We start from the raw sequence: 18338 nt of genomic DNA, 5'->3' as shown, positions 1-18338 counted from the left end.
AGTGTGCCAGGGGAGATCAAAAAGCTTGTTCTGCTGTGCAAGGCAAGTACTGGTCCAAGAAACATCCATGAAGAGACAGTTTGAGGTGGAACTATTTGTGCTTCTGATTTCAAGGTCTAGGAGAGGTGTTTCCAGGTGCAGTTGGAAGGAGAATTGTGCACAAATAGCACTTCTGCAGAACTTGGGATTTATTATATATCATAATATTGATATATTTTGATAATGGCTGAGAGGCTGTTCCTCCAGAGGGGTGTCAATAACGCTAGAGGTGTTGACATGAGAGAGGGCTGTGATAGGATAGCACAAACTGTTTCAGAAGGGCGTGGGAGAATTGTTAGAGTTGACTTCTCACTGGTGGACAGTCAGGAGGAGACGTGTCCTGAAAGGTCAGAAGTTCAAAGAAATGACCAGAAAATGAAAGAGTGTCTAATCTTTCTCTCAAGCTTACCAGTAACAAGATGTGCTGGGACCTCCAGATGTTGTAGGGGAACACATCAGTTTTAAAACTAAGAAGCTGGGCTCATAAGAGGCACATGAACATGTACATTTCCCTGAAAAAGCAGGAGGTGCATCAATTTTGCTTCTTTGTAGGAGCTGTGAATTGTGGATGTTCAAATGTGTATGAAGCTCTTCCAGGGCTTGGAGCTTGTTAGGGGAGATGTTGCAAAGCATTCAGAAGATGCATCTCTCCAGCAGATTGCACTTCTATCAGTGTCTGAGATAATTTTGTAAATTTAGCAAACCCCGTGTAATCAGTAGAGCAAATTTTTTTTTTTCCACATAGATGAAACTTTGGGCAGCTTTTGGGAGAAGCAAATTAAGTTAATTTGACGCAGGAATGTGTGAGCATTTAATTAGGGACTCTCTAATTAGAGCAGCAGTGGACTTCCCCTTGCATAATTGCTGTGGTGGAAACTTGTTCTCCTGAGTTTTAGATGTGAGAGGGTTTTTGTTATTGCATTTTATCTTTAAAGAGGGAATAAGTGTGTTTATTAAGGTGGCTGTATTTACCCTTAATGCAATTCATTAAGTATCTATTTATTACTAAGAAGTCTGCTTTAGCACAGTGTGTGCTTGTTGGAAAGCTGAGCTATTGATTGGATTGCTTCTGAGGCACTTTACTCTCATTACAGTTGGAGTAGATTTGGTGTGCTGTGCTCTGGTTTCTATAAGTGGCATTCTATGCATGCATGTTTTGTCTGCTAGTTACTGTTGGAAGTGATTTTCTCTCTTATGTGGCATTAGTGTTGTTTGAATGTAGTGTTTACTTCTTATTTCCATTTGCTCTGTCAACGGTAATAATTAACCATCTCTCTGCTTTCACTTTTAGTATATTGATCACTTGAATATAATAGAATCATAGAATAGTTAGGGTTGGAAAGGACCTCAAGATCATCTAGTTCCAACCCCCCTGCCATGGGCAGGGACACCTCACACTAAACCATGTCACTCAAGGCTTCGTCCAACCTGGCCTTGAATACCGCCAGGGATGGAGCACTCACAACTTCCCTGGGCAACCCATTCCAGTGCCTCAGCACCCTAACAGTAGAGAACTTCTTCCTTATATCCAATCTAAACTTCCACCGTTTAAGTTTTAACCTGTTACCCCTTGTCCTGTCACTACAGTCCCTAATGAAGAATCCCTCCCCAGCATCCCTATAGGCCCCCTTCAGATACTGGAAGGCTGCTATGAGGTCCCCACGCAGCCTTCTCTTCTCCAGGCTGAACAGCCCCAACTTCCTCAGCCTGTCTTCATACGGGAGGTGCTCCAGTCCCCTGATCATCCTCATGGCCCTCCTCTGGACTTGTTCCAACAGCTCCATGTCCTTTTTATGTTGAGGACACCAGAACTGCACACAATACTCCAGGTGAGGTCTGTCTCAGTAGATATACGTTTGCATGAAATGACACTCCTGGTAGCTCTAATATTTATCTCAAATAGCTTTTAAATACTGAAAACCAAATTTACAGCTACAAAATTCTGAAAATTATGTAGGAAAAAAAGGGTTCAGAAATCTGGAAACCAATATATGGCAGCAGGGACTTTTGTTATTCTTTTATGTGTGAAAATATAACAAGGCCTGGCTATGATTTGTGTACCTTACAGCCATCACAGATTGCGGTGAGAGCTGGGCTGAAAAAGTTTACTTAATTTTCTTAATATTTTTGAAATACGGGAAAATTATGCTAGAAAAAAATGGCTTAACTTTCCTTTTCAATACTTTTTGTTTCAGGTTAAGACTTTTGGTTGTAAATTAGGATTGATTTTTAATTTTAGGAAGAATTTGAGAAACCTCCGTTCAGGTATTTCCCATCTTTTGAGCTCAACAAAGTTTTGTGGTTTTTTTTTTTTTGTTTTTTCTCGAGGAAGTTGAAAGTGTTTTGTTTTGGGGTTTCTCCCCACACTTTTGACTCTTCCAGCTCTTGACTCCTCTTCCAGCTGTTGACTCTTCTTTTACCCTATATGCTACCCCAGGTTCAGTGCAAAGCCATTTGCAGTTTTCTAACTGGGAGTCTCACTACTTGAACCCCTAGTCTCTGGTCTTTTAATCCCAGGTTCTCTGTATAATACACGTGAAATATTTGTTTCATGAAAACTAAAGTATTCCCTATATGGGAATATGATGTGCTGCTTTATAACAAATGTAACATTTCTGATGGCTGTTTGGTTGTTTGGTTTGGTTTTTGGTTTTGTTTTTTGTTTTTGGGGGGGGATAGATGGTGGCTTTATTTTTTATGGGGAGTTGGGTTTTTTGTTTGGTTTTGAATATTTATTTTTAAAACGCTCATGTTCCTTTCTTTGGAAACCAGGGGGATTTAAGTTCATTTTGGAAGATTTTTGCTTCCTCTCCCTTCCCAGAATGCAGCATGAGCAGAGGTGGCAAAGCCTGTGTTGTGCACAAGTGGAGAGTGGTGGCAAAAATCAGAAATACAACACTAATTTCCATACCTAGGAAGCTTATTGCACTTTCTTGTACTGATCTGCAGTAGCAGCATTAGAGACGGGGATGTAAAGGTTATGTCCCTTGTGTTCAAGACCTTCATCTCAGTTTGAGGCAAGTCTGGGAGGTTTTGAGCAGTACGGCATCCTGCCATGGTGCTTTAAAATTCTTGTCAGCAGTCTTAGGAATGCAAGAGCTGCAGGCAAGTTTGTAAACAAAACTACAATAAAAAAAAAATAAATTAGCCTCCAGCAAGCCTGAAAATAAGAGTTTTGGACAGCTTTCCCTGAGTTAGGAAATAAAGGAAAGAATCGAAACTGAAGTCAAGTTTTCTTTCCTGTCCTTTACTTGTAAGATGTGTGTGGATTTCTGTCCTGGGAAGCTCCCTGTGTAATTTTATCTCTGCTTCCCATGCCTGGAAAACTCAGTGCAAAGGTTCTGTGTTGCCTTCTTAGCAAGGCAAGTGCTCCACTTGAGCAGCAGAAGCTTTGCAATTGCTATAGCGGGACTGTAGTGATAAGACAAGGGGTAACGGGTTACAACTTAAACAGGGGAAGTTTAGATTTGGTATAAGGAAGAAATTCTTTACTGTAAGGGTGGTGAGGCACTGGAATGGGTTGCCCAGGGAAGCTGTGAATGCTCCATCCCTGGTGGTGTTCAAGGCCAGGTTGGACATAGCCTTGGGTGAGACGGTTTAGTGTGAGGTGTCCCTGCCCATGGCAGGGGGGTTGGAACTAGATGATCTTGAGGTCCTTTCCAACCCGAACTATTCTATGATTCTATGGCTGGGGCTTGCCACAAAATCAAGGCTGATCATAAAATCAGGGTTGTTTTCCTGGTAAAGCCTTCAAGTTTGTTGAAGAAAGCTAAACACATCTCTGGTGAGTGGGAAAGAATATATTAGCAGAAAAAGCAGATTTCTACTAGGCATATTGATATACGTGGATGCTCTTTTTCCATTCTAAGTAGTACCTGCATACTCTTCAGCTGAAGAGCATAAAATTTCTTTGGAAGGAATTTTGGAGTATAATGAATGGGTACAATTTTGTCACTTGGGTTTCTGCCTAGGTTTCAAAGAGTGTAATGAAAGAAGTAATGTGCAAGAGGAGTTAGAAAATAAAGCTGTGAAAAAACAGAATTTAGGGAGATATCTTAACATTTATACAACCAGTGCCATATATTGAAGAAGTGGACATGGGTAATACTGCTCAGAAAGCCTAGGTATAGACTTAGTACTTGCTTTTCCCCTTCTGTGATGCGTTGGTTAACCATACGAACTTGCCTGCCTGGACTGAATGTTATGTCAAACCAAACCCTAACTATTTCAATATGTCTGGGGAATGCAGTGATTGAAGCAATTATAACAATTGCAAATAGCTACTCCCAGCATTTGTACCACTGTTATATCTGCATTCTTCATAATACTAAAAAATAAAGCTATTTAACCAAGATACTATGTGTGCATGAGACTGGACAAAAAAGAAAAAAGGTGATCTTAGCTCTGGGACATCTTTTAGATGATTACTACAGCCTTTTTCTTTCTCCAGCCTTCTGCTGCAGCAATGCTGTTTCTTAAGTGTTTGTTAACGATTCCTTGTGCCCCATCAGTGTTGAGCAATAGGGTAATGCCAGGCAGTTGTGCCAGTGCCATGGTGAATACAGCAGGCACGGCTGTCTCCTCCAAGAAAGTCTTGGAAAACATCTGAAATCAAGGAATCCCACACAAGTATGTTGCAAGGCTCTCCATGTTTCTCACCAGGATCCCTTGCTGCTCCTGAAATGATTTTATAGCAACATTCCTTGATTAAGCCAACCTGCCACCAGCACAGGACCAGAACAAGCAGAGAAGTGAAGACAGGTCTTCTTTCCTAAACTGAAAGCCCCTTAAGGGCTTTGTTTTGACTTGCTGCACAGGCAGGTCCATACCCATGAGTGTTTCTTTTGTAGCAAAACCACACATTGCAGATGTGTGTCTGAGAGGTGTGTGATGTGTGGAAACCCAGTCCTAGGAAGGTATTTAAACTCAGATTGTCACAGTGCTTATATATATAGCTAACCTAATAACATTGAGTGTGCTTACTTTACTCCAATAACAGTTCAAATCCCATTTGTTTGCTTGCTTTGTGTTTATGCGCCTGGCCAGACTGGGAGCCTTCCTGAAGCTGCTGCTTCTCTTCCTGTTTTCTTCCCCAGAGGCTGGCAGCCATTTGGCTAGCTTGGTGTTGCTGCTCAAACCTTGTGGTGGTCTCTCAATTTAAAGCTTCTTCCCTCACCATGTGTAGCCCCCGGACCACTGTTTGTCACTCTGCCTTTTTTGGGTGGAAGCCCAGTTCTTTGGCTGGGTGGGTGTTTTCTCAGCTGCCTGAGGGGAGCCTGCCCTGCCCCAGACAGTGCTGGCTCTGGAAGGTTCCATGGAGAGGCACTGTGTGTCAGTGCCTCATGGGAGAGCATCTTGCTTGGCGAGTGACTGACAGTGCTTCTGCAGCCCTTCGGGAAAGGATCAAAAGTGCTGGAAACAGCCCAGAAAGAAAAGTGTGCTCTTTGCCTAAGTGTAGGTTGGGTGTCGGGGCCCTCTCACTGCTGTGAGAGTGGACCTCGTGGCAATGGACAGCAGTAACAGGGACTGCCTGCTAACATGACCGGAATAGAGTGAGGTGACAGGCCAGGTGGCAAGCAATGCCAAGTAATGGGAAGCAGTCAGTTTGGGAACCAGAGCTACTTCTCCTTGGCTGTGGTCTGGTGGTGAAGGAGGTGCTCATTTGTCTCTGCACTGTGGGGCTGCTGCTGGACAGAAAGGGGAGAAACCTCCTGAGGACAGCCCCACAACAATTCTCTATGCGCAGAGATGGAAACGCACCCCGGTTCACTGAACCAGGATGACACTGTGTCACTAGCCATCCTGTCCTTGCCAGGTGTTAAACTAAGATTTCCCATACAGATTTTTTTCCTTCCCCCTCCCCTCCCCCTGGGTTTAAGGATTCTTGCCCCTTTTTTCCCTTCTGTAATTATGTTTTTGAGCTGCAGCCATGGAGATGTGCTTCTCTCCCCTGGGCTGAGGGGCTCAGGTAATGCACCTCGGGTCAGGGAGCAGGCAAGGGAAAGGCTTCCTGCTGGCAGAGTCGTTATTTTATTCCACAGGGGGACAACGTTTCTTTGCAAAACACTCCTCTGACTTTAAAATAATACATAATAACTATAAAATTACCAAATGTCAGGTAAACAAAAAGTTATTAAGGATGACCTTATTAGTTCTATCTGCAATTCACAGAGCGAGGTAATTGTCAAGTCTCACTGTTATTAGGTTGAAATAATAGTTTGGGGACCATCAACATTAAAATTTCATTATGATGGGACAAAAAGGCTCATGTATAATCAATAGTAAGAATCCATTATTATTGACTTGGAATGAATGAAGCATGAACACATTTGTGTAGATATGAGCAGTTAGCAATCTTTTGAATAATAAAGAATTAACACTACACAGATAATATCATTCTGGGAATTGGACTCGAACTCATTGGTACATGTCTTTTTGTTAAAGTTGGATTCACATCCCTTGGTAACTTCCATTAAGCTGTTACTCAAAATACTCTGTGTCTGTGATTTTGTATTCCTTGTCTCTGTCTTGCAAGGGAGGTGGGCAAGCGGGTCAGGGTTGTGGAGGGTGCTTGTTGCTTGCCACGTTTGGTGATGGCCCTGGAAATAGAAATGCATTGGGACACTTAATGCAGCGGGCACAGGTGGGTGGGAGCAGGTTGGGAGGGTGGTGTGGCTTTCTGCCATTCTGAGCTTGGCAGCAGCATTTCAATGATGCTATGGGTTGTTGCTTGCATTGCAGGTACCAGGTTGATATAGGTAATATATACGATTCAGTGAATGCTGACTGGAGGAGAGAGGCACAGAGCCTGCAGAGTGTGCGGGTTGCTGGAGACATGGCCGAAGCCACAGATGTAGTGTGCAATGTTACCTTGTCTACTGTACGTGATGTGCTGAGACAAGCTGTTCCCAGCATGTTCTTTTCTGTCTCTGTGGGATATGTCACAATGGCAGCATCTTTAGTCTCTTATTTTCCACCGAGGAGGAGGACTCAAAATGCACTTCAATGAAAAAAAAGCACAAGTCATTATGTGCTAAATCTGATCTTTTTCTTTTTTTTTTTTTTTAACCTCAGTTTGAATTTCTATACACTAAGTGCCTTTTAAAGGTGTTTTTTAATGGTATTTTAACCCTGCTTCCAGACTAACAGCTGCTTCTCAGCATTATCTTGTGGCTATAGTTTACCTCCTCTGTCATGCTGGTTACTGTTCTCAAGATACCCACAATACTTTGAATCTGAGTTAGCTGTTAACTTAGACTGAAGTTTTACAAGGAAGAAGGTTTGGGTTGGTCCAAACCTGCTTCTTATTATAGTGCAGAACCTCGACATAAAGTGTTACTTTATGTGTTATGGAGTGTTCCTCAGTGCTTCTACTCCCGTGTCTTTCCAATTCCCTGGAGACATCCCTGTGCCCGGTATCAGATGGGCAAACTTGCAAGCCCTCCCTATGCTTGCTAGCCTAGCTAGAGAGCACCTAGGAACAGTCTCATACAGAAACTTGCCCTGTTTTCCCCAGTGGCTTCCCTCTGTAGCATGCCCTATTTCTGAAGAAATTGGGAAAGTCACCTGATGTCTTAAAAAGAACAGATCTTGTGGCTGTGGCTGGCACTCAACAAGCTCAAGGAGACTTCCTGGGGAATCTGGGAAGTAATTTTTTTTTTTTCCAATTTTTTTTTTAACTATGAAATGGGAACAATCATTATCTTAGTCAGTGGAGAGGGAATAATTATTACTTGCATTACAATAGCACTAAGGACTGGTTGGGCTAAATGCCCAGAAATTGAAAAAGTCATTTAAGGAATTAAGTGGGGTTTTTTTTTTTTGTTTTGTTTGTTGTTTTTTTTTTTTTTGTAAGGTACCAATAATACTTTAGATGGAAGGCCTATGGGGAAATGAGTGGTGTATTGCGGTGGCACCTGCTTTAATCCATTAGAATGGGTATAATTATGAGAGAAAGAGAGTGTTATTTCCTTTGAACTTTTACCAAGAGTGCATTTCTTCTTCCCTATACTTAACTTCCAGCTGCTTTTCAGGGGTAAGAAAAGAAAATAATAGAGAGCAAAGGCAGTAACCCAGCTGAGCAGCCCATCTATTGCTGAGAAGGGCATGGAGAAGAAGGAAGGTACCATCAGAAGGGCCTTTAGAATTCTATTCCCTCTGCTTTGCTGTTGGGGAAGAGGTAAAAATTGGACCTAATCCTTGGTGAAATGCAGGATTATACTGACTTGTTGTCAGTGTCCCCTTTTCTGGGAAGAAGGGGGCTAGAAGAGGGGAAAGCCCTTAACCTTTCCAGCAATGAAAGGCAGAGATCCAAACAGTCTTAGAGCATGTGAACTTATATTTATTTTGGTTTAGCACCTAACACCTGTTTGATGAAGTGATGTGCATGCCTCCTTTTTCATCATATGGCCTTGTGATAGCAGATGCAATGGACAACCTGAGAGCTCTTCAGTGAGAGAGACTGAGGGCAAACATGCAGAATTATGAGAGCTACTGAAAAATTTTGGCCTGCCAAAGGCATGAGTCACATCTTTATTTGCTTTTAAAAATCTTTCTGGTTGTTTCTGGTTTGTTGAGCCATGAGTTTGTTGAGCATTGGCATCTCCTATATGTACCTTGAGGTGAGAAATAAGGAATATATAGGTGTGTGAAATTTATGGGCTGAACCTAATTTCTGAAACTGTTCTTCAATTCATTTTTTTTTTGAAGAAAGAGATACATGCAGGGCACATAAAGATATTTAGCACTATAGAGAGCACATATCATAAATCAGTAAGTTGTTCAGAATAGCGCTAATGATGAGTATAACTAAGCATATATCTCCTGCTGAATTGTAAAACAGGTGAATAGCTGGAAAAATCATCACAGTATGCCAAGGAATTGTATAGTAGTTTTAAAATACAATACCATTGTATTCACAACATTGTATTCACAATATGGAATATTCATCGCTGATACAGTTCCATAATCATAACTGTTAAACATAAGTCCCCCAAACCAAATCTGCTACTTTATTAGATTGACTGATCACTGCAGAGTTTGTCTACCTAGAAAAATCCTATTTTTCTCCCACTGAGTTTCATCAATGTGTTTTCCTTAGTGCTAAAACTATTTTTGAGTAATCCACTTAAAAGCTGACTTATTAGCATAGTTAAGCTGTAGTTTTAAACACCAAGTCTTTCTTTATTTCTTTTTTCTTTTTTTTTCTTTTTTTTTTTTTATTTTCATATCTAAAGCTAGGAAATGTGCATGCTATAAAACCTTCAGATCTTGTCTGCTTCTGGGTGTCCATTTCTCTGCTATGCTGCTCGATCCCTGTTGACTTCTGGGTGTTTGTTTTGATTTGTATGCAAAAGTTACACCATTTTAAAGAACGTGGCATATATCTGGGAAGCAACTTGCATACTTGAAATCTTTTCATGGGTAAAATATTTAGTTCTGCCTTTCCTGTAATCTATTCCTGAAACTTTGAGATGAATGATAAAGGTATAGTGCCTGCCATAAAAAGTAACTTTTCAAGTAAAAGCATTTACTTATAGGTCATAATTGTTTTTAAGTAGTAGTTATAAGGGGTAAATGCACTGCAATTTACAATAGTTTAAACCAACCATGAGAATACTTCATGCTCATGAGCTGCATTTCACTTCTAAACTGTTATGAATACCCAAGAGACAATGAATGAATTTGCACACATACATTTTAAGATCTGTGTTTTCTTTCCTCTTGTGTGCATGGAAACTTCTTCCTTGTTGAATTGCTACCTCTGCCTCTGGCCTGGTTTTTATTGCTGCAGCATACCTGTCCCAAAATAATTGCAAGTATAGGCAAGGTCTAATTTTATTCCTTCTTATTCTTTCCAGTTGGAGAGCACATAATACTGCTGAAGAGACATAAAGAGAAGTTTCTGTTCTGTTAAGGTAAGAGCATGTCTGAACTCAACAGAACCCCTTTTTGTATGACCCCTCCACTAGTGCAGCCCTTTGGATTAGAAAGGGATTTCTTCTTTCTTAGCAGTAAAATAACCTACCCACAGAACTGTTGGTGCTGCTATTTCTACTTCTGGATAGAAGCAAGTATAATGACAGAAACTGTGAGTTGTTACCTCTAGTGGTTTATTAGATGAAATAAGTTTACCAGTTCTTTGTGGTCTAATATTCTTCATAAGTAAATCAAATAATGACCTTCCTTACCTTTCTGTCAGTCCAACTGTTCAAGTGCAGACAAAACCAATTGGCTTGTCCTGCTGACTCTTCTTAAAATAATTCACAGAACTTGACTCTTTTATTAAAAAGAGATGGGGTAATTGTATCGATTCAGTCTGAGGCCGTACAAATAGTTCTAAAGGTTTTGTAGTCACTCCAATCAAGTTGGCATATTTCGTGTTCATCAAATGAAGAGGTGTGAGCCATTGAGAAATGAAAGTCTACTCTTCAAGAAAAAATCTGTTCCATTCTTTTGAGTGCAAAAAGCATCTTAAAAAATTTAACTTCTATTACTTTGTCACTTTATAGCTCAAAATGCTAGGCAAGTATTCTTGAGCATCAGAAAAACTTTGTGAATTGTACTGAATTTTGAGTGGTGACAGGAAGGTTCTAAAGAGAAATACTTCTACTCACATAATCTTCCAAAAGTTTAGATCCTCATTTAAACTTGTTCCAGTCTTTGCTCTGGCAGATGGACTGGAAGTCTCTTGGCATCTGATATTTTAATTTTTTAAACTTCTGTCAAAATTTTGTGAGAAAAATATCTCACTCAGCTACTTCCCCTTCTGCAGCCAGACAAAGCAGGTGATTGAGAGACCTTGACTTTAGTGGCGCCTAGATCTGGACTTCAAAAACACAGGATGGAGGGGGAGTAAATCTCAAAGCTGAGTTTTCTAGAGTGATTTGATCACAGAGGATTTTGTTAGCCAAACCAGAGGTTTTTTGGTACAAGCTTGTCTTACCTAAACTGTGTGTAATTCTGTAGTAACCTCTTAGAATAGTGGGTCCCAAATACTTCAGTTGTTTACGCCTCTTGGTTGTAATTCAATGAAAAATGATTTTGCCTGTCACAGGTAACTATTTTCCCTGTGGTGTTTGAACTTCCATTACGGTATTCATTATATCATATAATGTAAAGAGTTCTTTGTAATTACATTTTGACAAATAGACATTTCATGTTCATAACATTACAGAAAACAACGTGCTTTTGTTTAACTCTTTAGGTTCTGCCCTGTTTTTATTTCAGTATGCAGCATGATTTTTCTGTTCTTGGGCAGCCTTTTTGTTAGGGAATTTATGTATACCACACGTAAAAAAAAAAAAAAAAAGTGCAGTTCTGTAAGTTATGTGTGTTCATATTTGTCATTTGCAGATAAGAGCCTTATTTGCTTATGTACTTGACCAGAAGCTACTCAGAAAAAATCTCAATGACTGTGTCATCCCAAGTCAGTTTATTTAGCAGTCTTTGGGTCTTTAATTCCCAGTTTATCTTTAACAAATCTGAAGACTTAAAATGGAATCAGTCTTACTTAATATACCCATCAAGATGTCAAGTGCCTAGGCTGAGCTGCTCTCTCGGGCTCTCACTGTGAATATGTAAAAAAAATGCTTCTGGATATTTTGCCACTCACCTTAGAAACCTTACCCTACTGATTCCTCCCCAGCGCTCACTGAATGATGATGCTTAAATTAACAGAATAGAATGTGTGTGGTTTAGGGCCCCATGATAAAAGAAGAATGTTAAGGAACTTGAATGTGTTCAGAGGGCAACAAAGCTGGTGTAGGGGCTGGAAGGAATGTCCTTTGAGGAGTGGTAAGGACTTTGGGCTTGTCTAGTTTGGAGAGAAGGAGGCTGAGGGGTGACCTCATTGTTTTTACAGCTTCCTGAGGAGGGGAAGCGGAGAGGGAGGTGCTGATCTCTTCTCCCTGTCACATTCCCATGTGATACTCCACATGGGAATAGTTCAAAGCTGCACCAGGAGAGGTTTAGACTACACCTTAGGAGGCGGTTTGTCTGAGAAGTGGTTGATGCCCCAGGCCTGTCAGTGTTTAAGAGGCATTTGAACAATTTAAGAGGCATTGGACAGGCAGGTGGACCTGACAGTTCACTGTAGGTCCCTTCCAACTGAAATAGTCTATTCTGAAAGAAGCTAAAAGGGATATATAAAAGAATTAAATCCTTTCATGTAGTTTGGATGGTGATACCCAGTAACAATTGGAAGTACAGGGCCAATGCATAGTGTCTATGTAGAAAGGCTTGAGAGAGGATACAAAGTGCTTAGGACAGCTAAATGTTAGGGCAAGAAATGTTGCTAGTAACAAAAAATTGTCCTTTAATTGTGTCTTAAATGAAGAAAATAAGAAACATTATAAGTTATGATGAATTTCAAAACAGAATTAGATGAAATAAAAAAGACCTTAAGCTGGTATGTCTTCCAAACATTAGGAAGAGCAATGTATTCAGGTGAAATAAAGCTGTTCAGAGTGGTATGACTCCTTAAGACCTCATGAGAACGAGTGACTAGACTGAAATGGCATATGATATATAGTAGATGAGGTATATAAAAGAAAACAATCCATTTCACAGTTAAAATAGTAGGCTCTGAGATTATTTCATTCTTTCAGGAAAAGGCTTGTTTTGTCCTGTTTTGTGGAGGGATTGCCATGCTTTTAGTGGTATCTGGAATCTTTCCTGGGATGTCTGAGAACTCGAGGGTCATATCTTTCTGTTCCCCCCACTCCCGAGGAGAATATCAGAATATTCTCCCCTCTCTCTCTCCCAAGGAGAATATCTATTTTGAGAACCTCTTGTTGGTGTTGTTTTCTCTTTCTGTATCTACTCAGTTCCCCAGGAAATAAATTAGTCTTCTTTGAATATAAAGCAATTGCTATTCAAGCAAGCCAGCCTGAGTAGAGCTTGTGTGTTTTAAGCAAGAGAGATTGATGTTGACTGAGATAGCTTCAGCTGATCCAGGTGACACCTTACCTGGTGCTTGGCCATCTCTGGAGGTTGCTGGACAGCAAAGGGGTATGTTCTGTATTTAATCTTGGAGTATTAAAAGAACTTCTTTATTCAGTTGAGCACAAGTCTAGATAAAACCATGCATCAGCAGAAGCCCTTAAACCCTTAAGAGGGATTGAAATTCTTTCCCTCTAGTATTCAGCGTTGTTTCTCAGCATTATCTGCTCATCCAGATCTATTGAAGTGTTCTATGACCGTTGAGAATTTACATCAGGGTTAAACACACACACATTCATTTTGCAGGAAAACATTCTTAGGGTTTCTCCTCTAGGTTTTATGCTAGTCACTCTGCTTTTGTTGACTGCTTCCAATCTGCAGACCATTTGTGAATAAGGCTTGATAGGGCTTGTAGGACTGATACTCTGCTCTGACAGTGAGCAGTTCTTGTGTTCCATTCTGTGTTTGGTTTTGAAATCTCTGCTCCCATAGAACCAACTGTTTCACTCAGCTCTGTCCATTAACAGTAGACCACATGGTATCATATTTATTTAAAAACCATGGGAATATTGTTAACCAAAATAACAAAATTGGAATACATTCAATCCAAAGAGATTTCTTCCCCTCTGCATTCAAGGCATCAAAATTTTTCTTCCATCAAAACATAACAATTGTTATGAATGATATCATAATACTGTGAACTGCTTAAGAGCTTCCACTTTAAAACTGTAATGGGCCAGGCAGACAGAAGGGAAAAAAAGGCTAAAAGCATAAATTGAAGATAATCAATGTGAATAGACCTTACCCATTGTGCAGTTTGAATAGGATAAGCACACATTATCTGGCATAATTGGTTCATGTGATTTTTCTAATTGAAGAGAAGTAATTAGAGCCTAATTGAAGCAAAGTAACACAATGTCTGTCAGCATTTCTCCTTCTACCACACATTATATTATTACCTGTCATCTTTTACTTTAGTTGGAGTGAAAAAAATTGAGGAAAAAAACACAGCATAAAACCCTTGGAGTTTACCTAGCCAAAGCAACAGAACAGACACTGAATAAAGGCAAATAGGGCTGAGATTAACTGTGTACACTCATGGGTGCTTCCAAACTAGGAGTGCTCAGTCTGCCTCATTAAGAAATGAATTGCACTTTGTAAAATGATGTTATAAATTCAGTCTTATTAATTCTTAGGAGGAAGAATATTTAAAACACTTGATTCCAGTCAGGGCTCTGTATCCTCTGCTTTACATTGCTAAGTGAAGCAGTTTGCAGTGAAAAAGAAAACAGATGCTATTGTTAGCAAAATGGTGGAGGCACCTCTGCTGATATTTTTTTTTTTTTTTTTTTTTTTAATGGGACAATTTTATTCCCAAAGCTGTCTAACGTGGGAATACCAATTGCTGCCGGTGCAGAAAAGAGATTGTACTTGGAAGCTGTCTGGGAGGCACTTTAAACAGAAAGGTTGTTGCAGGATATTCTCCATCTCCTGGGAACAGAAATATGTTTTAGGACTTTTTATTTCCTGAGGGAGAGAAAGGAGCCTGGATGATGGAGTAGTTATCTCTCTCTACACAGAAAAACTTGGGTGTAACTTGCAAACAAGTTTCTTGAGACAATATGCAGTTACTCTTAAGGGTGATATCTTAATGTAATAATAAGCTATGATAAGTAAAGATAGAAGAATATTTTTGGTAAAGAAGTTGTAACCTTTCTCCGCTTTCCTTGTTACTATCATGTATTTAGTATTGTGCCATTACCAGGGGAGCAATGACACTATTCACAAGAATAGTGAAAGTCAGAGATAAGTCATCTTTATGTTGCAAGCCCTGTCAGGTTTCTTGCTGGTAATCCTGTCATTTGCTACTAAGCCATACTGTTAATAAAAGGAATTGTGGCTCAGCATCCACCCAGTGCATTTGTAGCTACTGCTATCACCTGTGTCCAGTGTTGGATTCTAAAATACTGGGGTGTGATGTCATTTGAAAGCTTTCTGGACCAAAAAAGTATGTTATAATATTGATCTGTTTTCTTGCCATGTGTAGTAATACCTGTCAGTAGTTCAAAAGGAATATTACCATGTCTCCTTCCTCTTATCTGTAGAACAAAAAAACTCATCTGCTTTGGAAACAGTGACTCAATCTTTACTACTTACAGTATGCTTGACTTATTGGTACATGCCATCAGTCTTTCACCTAAGGATCTGAATTGACATTGGATAGTGGCTAGCTCAAGCGTTTAAAATGGCTGCAGGCAGCCTGGCTTTGATTCCTGTATAGCAGTCTTAATAGTGTTTCTTATTAGTGAGGTCCTTTAACAGTACATGATGTCCCAGGTCTTGCAACAAAAGCTGCTCTCTGTTCTGATGTTGGGTTACTCTGAAAGACGCTAATACCTTGCGCTGGTGGAAGTGGTAGCTGTTTCTGTTTTCTTTGCCTGACTTCTAACACTCTTTTCTGTAGGGTGTTCTCAGTTACAGGGAGGTAGTCTTCTGAAATGTGCTCTTCCTTTGCCTAGAAAAAAGGAAACAGTAAGGGTGGAAAACTGGGAAGGTTTGGTAAGCAGCAGCTGTGTTTTTCTAGATGTGAAAACCTTTTGCTGGAAGCAGAGGAACAACACTGTGAGACAAACCAGTTAACCATGACTACAGCAATACAAGGAAGTAGCCAAGAAGATTTCAGTTAGGCTCTCTAAACTCTTGGTCAGACTTTGAGTTTAACTTTGGATTTGAAAATTCAACAGATTTGTGGCCCATAATACTTCTTTCACAACATGGCAATGACGGAAGGCTCTGGACGCTATCACTGCTGCCTTCTATTTTTCACATGTATTCACTTTTCCATTTTCTGTTGTAACACTGTAGGTAGAATCTGTTACCCTCCCATCTGCTGTTGATCACCACTGGGGCTAGGCTCACTTGTGAATGTCATTTACTATTCTGAAATACATGCTTAGCAGTGAATCTGTAAAAATGCTTTGCTACATCAGGTTGCTTTTTTTATAGAGGTGAGAAAGAATTAAATTTTTTAAATAAAACACTTTAGACAAAATAAATATTAAAATAGTAATGCCTCCAGCTGCTGGCACTGTCAAAGATGCATCCATTCCATTTATCAGTCCTTTAACATGAGGGCTTTTTTCTCATCTCTCTCAAGTAAAAGCGGTGCACTTTGCATGGAATAAAAATTGAATGTAATGATATGCTTTGCACAATCTGATGAGCACAAAGGAATTACATCTGTTGCCTGGCTAGGTGGAAATTCCCAGTGAGAAGCTCTATCACTGAGCCAAATACCTGATGCTTGTGTCACCTCCTGTTTGTCCTGATGCAAGGTGTATGTTAGCAGGTGAGTGTTGGATGCTATCTTCCCAATCTGATCAGCAAACATATCTTGTCAGCTGGTATTAAGCGCCCTCCTTCTTCCTTCTTCCTGCAACTGTGTAGTCTGTGTAGGGCATAAAGCTTCCCTAAGGACTCAGAAGCTGCAGCCACCTCTCTGACAAGCAGTACACATGAGAAGCATACCCAGTAAACAACAGGTTTACTGGGTAGACTGCCGGCTCATTGCTTGCCCTAAGCTTGCATTAAGCCTATTCTACTGTCTTCCTTTCTGTTGATTAAATTAGCTTGATTAAGCCTAACACATATGACTGTACACTCCAGTCATATATTATGGCTGATTGTAGTGTCAATATGTGTGTAGTTAAACTCCCTTCTGCTTTGCTTAAGCAGTGTGAAACTTTGCGTTCTGTTTTTAACAGCGCTACAATTTATGTTCATTGACAATGTATGCAAAACAAAATGAAATTCAGATTGTCATGAACAGCCTCTCTCAATCTCTGTGTTTAATTAAACGGCTCTCTTCAGCAACACTAAATATGAAAAACTTCTTAGCAGAAGAGGCAAGGCTACCAATGTATTATGTAGGCTGTGCACACTAGAAGTGATGTGCTGATCTTTGTGAGTCATCATCTTAATTTTTTTGATGATACATGTCAATAAGGTTTTACCACCAATGTCTTCAGTTCTCCTTGAGGCATGTTATGCTGATGTTTGAATGTGTACTTAATTTAAATGCTTTTCCGCCTTGTTGGCCTGAAGTGTGGGTGGAAATGTGTAAAGATCAAATGGATATTGTCTGTGTAGTGTCTGAATGCTTTTCATCTTGATCCTTCCAAAGCCTGCAAGAAATGATGTTGAGGACATTACTGCAGAAGAGTAACCTCAAACAAAGTCAAGGGCTGTTTATATTTTTTAATACACTGAGCCTCATTCATTTGGAGATGTATTAAAAAATTAAGCATTTGTATGTACTGTGCATCATAGTTCCAGCTTACTTTATGATTACTTATAATACAGACTTCGTTACAAAGCAGATAAATACTGTAGGTAATATTGCCTGGGGTGGATGTGGCAAGTGGAGTTGCTTGCATGTGCCCTTAATATTTGGTTTTTTTTTCAGTGTAGAAGTGCTAGGTGCCAAATCTGGGCTCTAGTGTTTCCCTTTTGCCCCACATATAGCTGCATCAAAAGACAGTCTTTCTCGTGGCTAAGGAAAGTTGGAAGTATTTTGTGCTTATGCAGTTACAAGTTGTTATAGTTTGACCCTGTTCTTTTTGATAATAATTAAAAGGGGAGAGGGTGAGAGAACCTAATAACATGATCAGACTGTAAAGATTTCTTTTGTGAGTCTTTCCCCATCTCTCCCCGTGCAAAAAGGAACCAAAAAAAATTACTAGGAAGCAAACTGGTGCGAAAACCCCAGGCAAACCAACAGTAGTGTTTCTTTGAATCACCAAAGATGAGGGGTGTGGAGTGGGGAGAGAGAATGAGCGTATAAATTTATATCCTGATCTTTTCCTCTGATTGACTGAGGACTTTTAGCTTATAAGGCTTTTTGACGGTCATCAGCATCAAATAGGGAAAATGAGGAAATCATGACAAAGAATGCTCTGCAGTGAAGTCTGACATTATCAGTAATGCATCCTTTTGTGAGCCTGAGAATGATGAACTTTAGTATTGCATATTGTTTGTCTCATGCTATTTAGTCATAATATGCCAAAATAAGTGCACTAATTCCAAATATCCCTGGGGGTTTGGAGGCTCAGGTTAGACCTTTAGGACTACAATTTCAGCCTAGCCTCTAACGTGCCTCTGTAAATCACAGCGAGGTACAATCATATATTTAGCCATCTGCGTGTGGTAGATGGTGCCAGCAAATAATTGCATGTGGAAAAAATAAAAGGCCATGTTTGAAAACCTAACACTCTCTTATTCTGAAGTATTTTTTCCATTTGTGATATATAATAATATAGTAGCAAGTTACAGTGTATGCTTTATTATTTGGACAAAGC

At 39.9% G+C, this 18338-nt stretch overlaps 1 long non-coding RNA gene across 1 annotated transcript in view; it reads left to right on the top strand.

Annotated features, from left to right (window-relative positions):
• Positions 1 to 9897: 9897 nt before the first annotated feature.
• Positions 9898 to 18338, top strand: part of LOC136017820 (uncharacterized) — a 157937-nt gene continuing 149496 nt past the window's right edge. The window contains exon 1 of the long non-coding RNA XR_010614097.1: positions 9898 to 9956. This is a non-coding gene — a long non-coding RNA (uncharacterized LOC136017820). The remainder of the gene's footprint in view (positions 9957 to 18338) is intronic.

The sequence above is a fragment of the Lathamus discolor genome, chromosome 6 (genome assembly GCF_037157495.1).
Source record: "Lathamus discolor isolate bLatDis1 chromosome 6, bLatDis1.hap1, whole genome shotgun sequence".
Taxonomy (NCBI): Eukaryota; Metazoa; Chordata; class Aves; order Psittaciformes; family Psittacidae; genus Lathamus; species Lathamus discolor.
The sequence above is the reverse complement of the archived record's forward strand: the minus strand, read 5'-3'. Positions and strand labels throughout refer to the sequence as shown.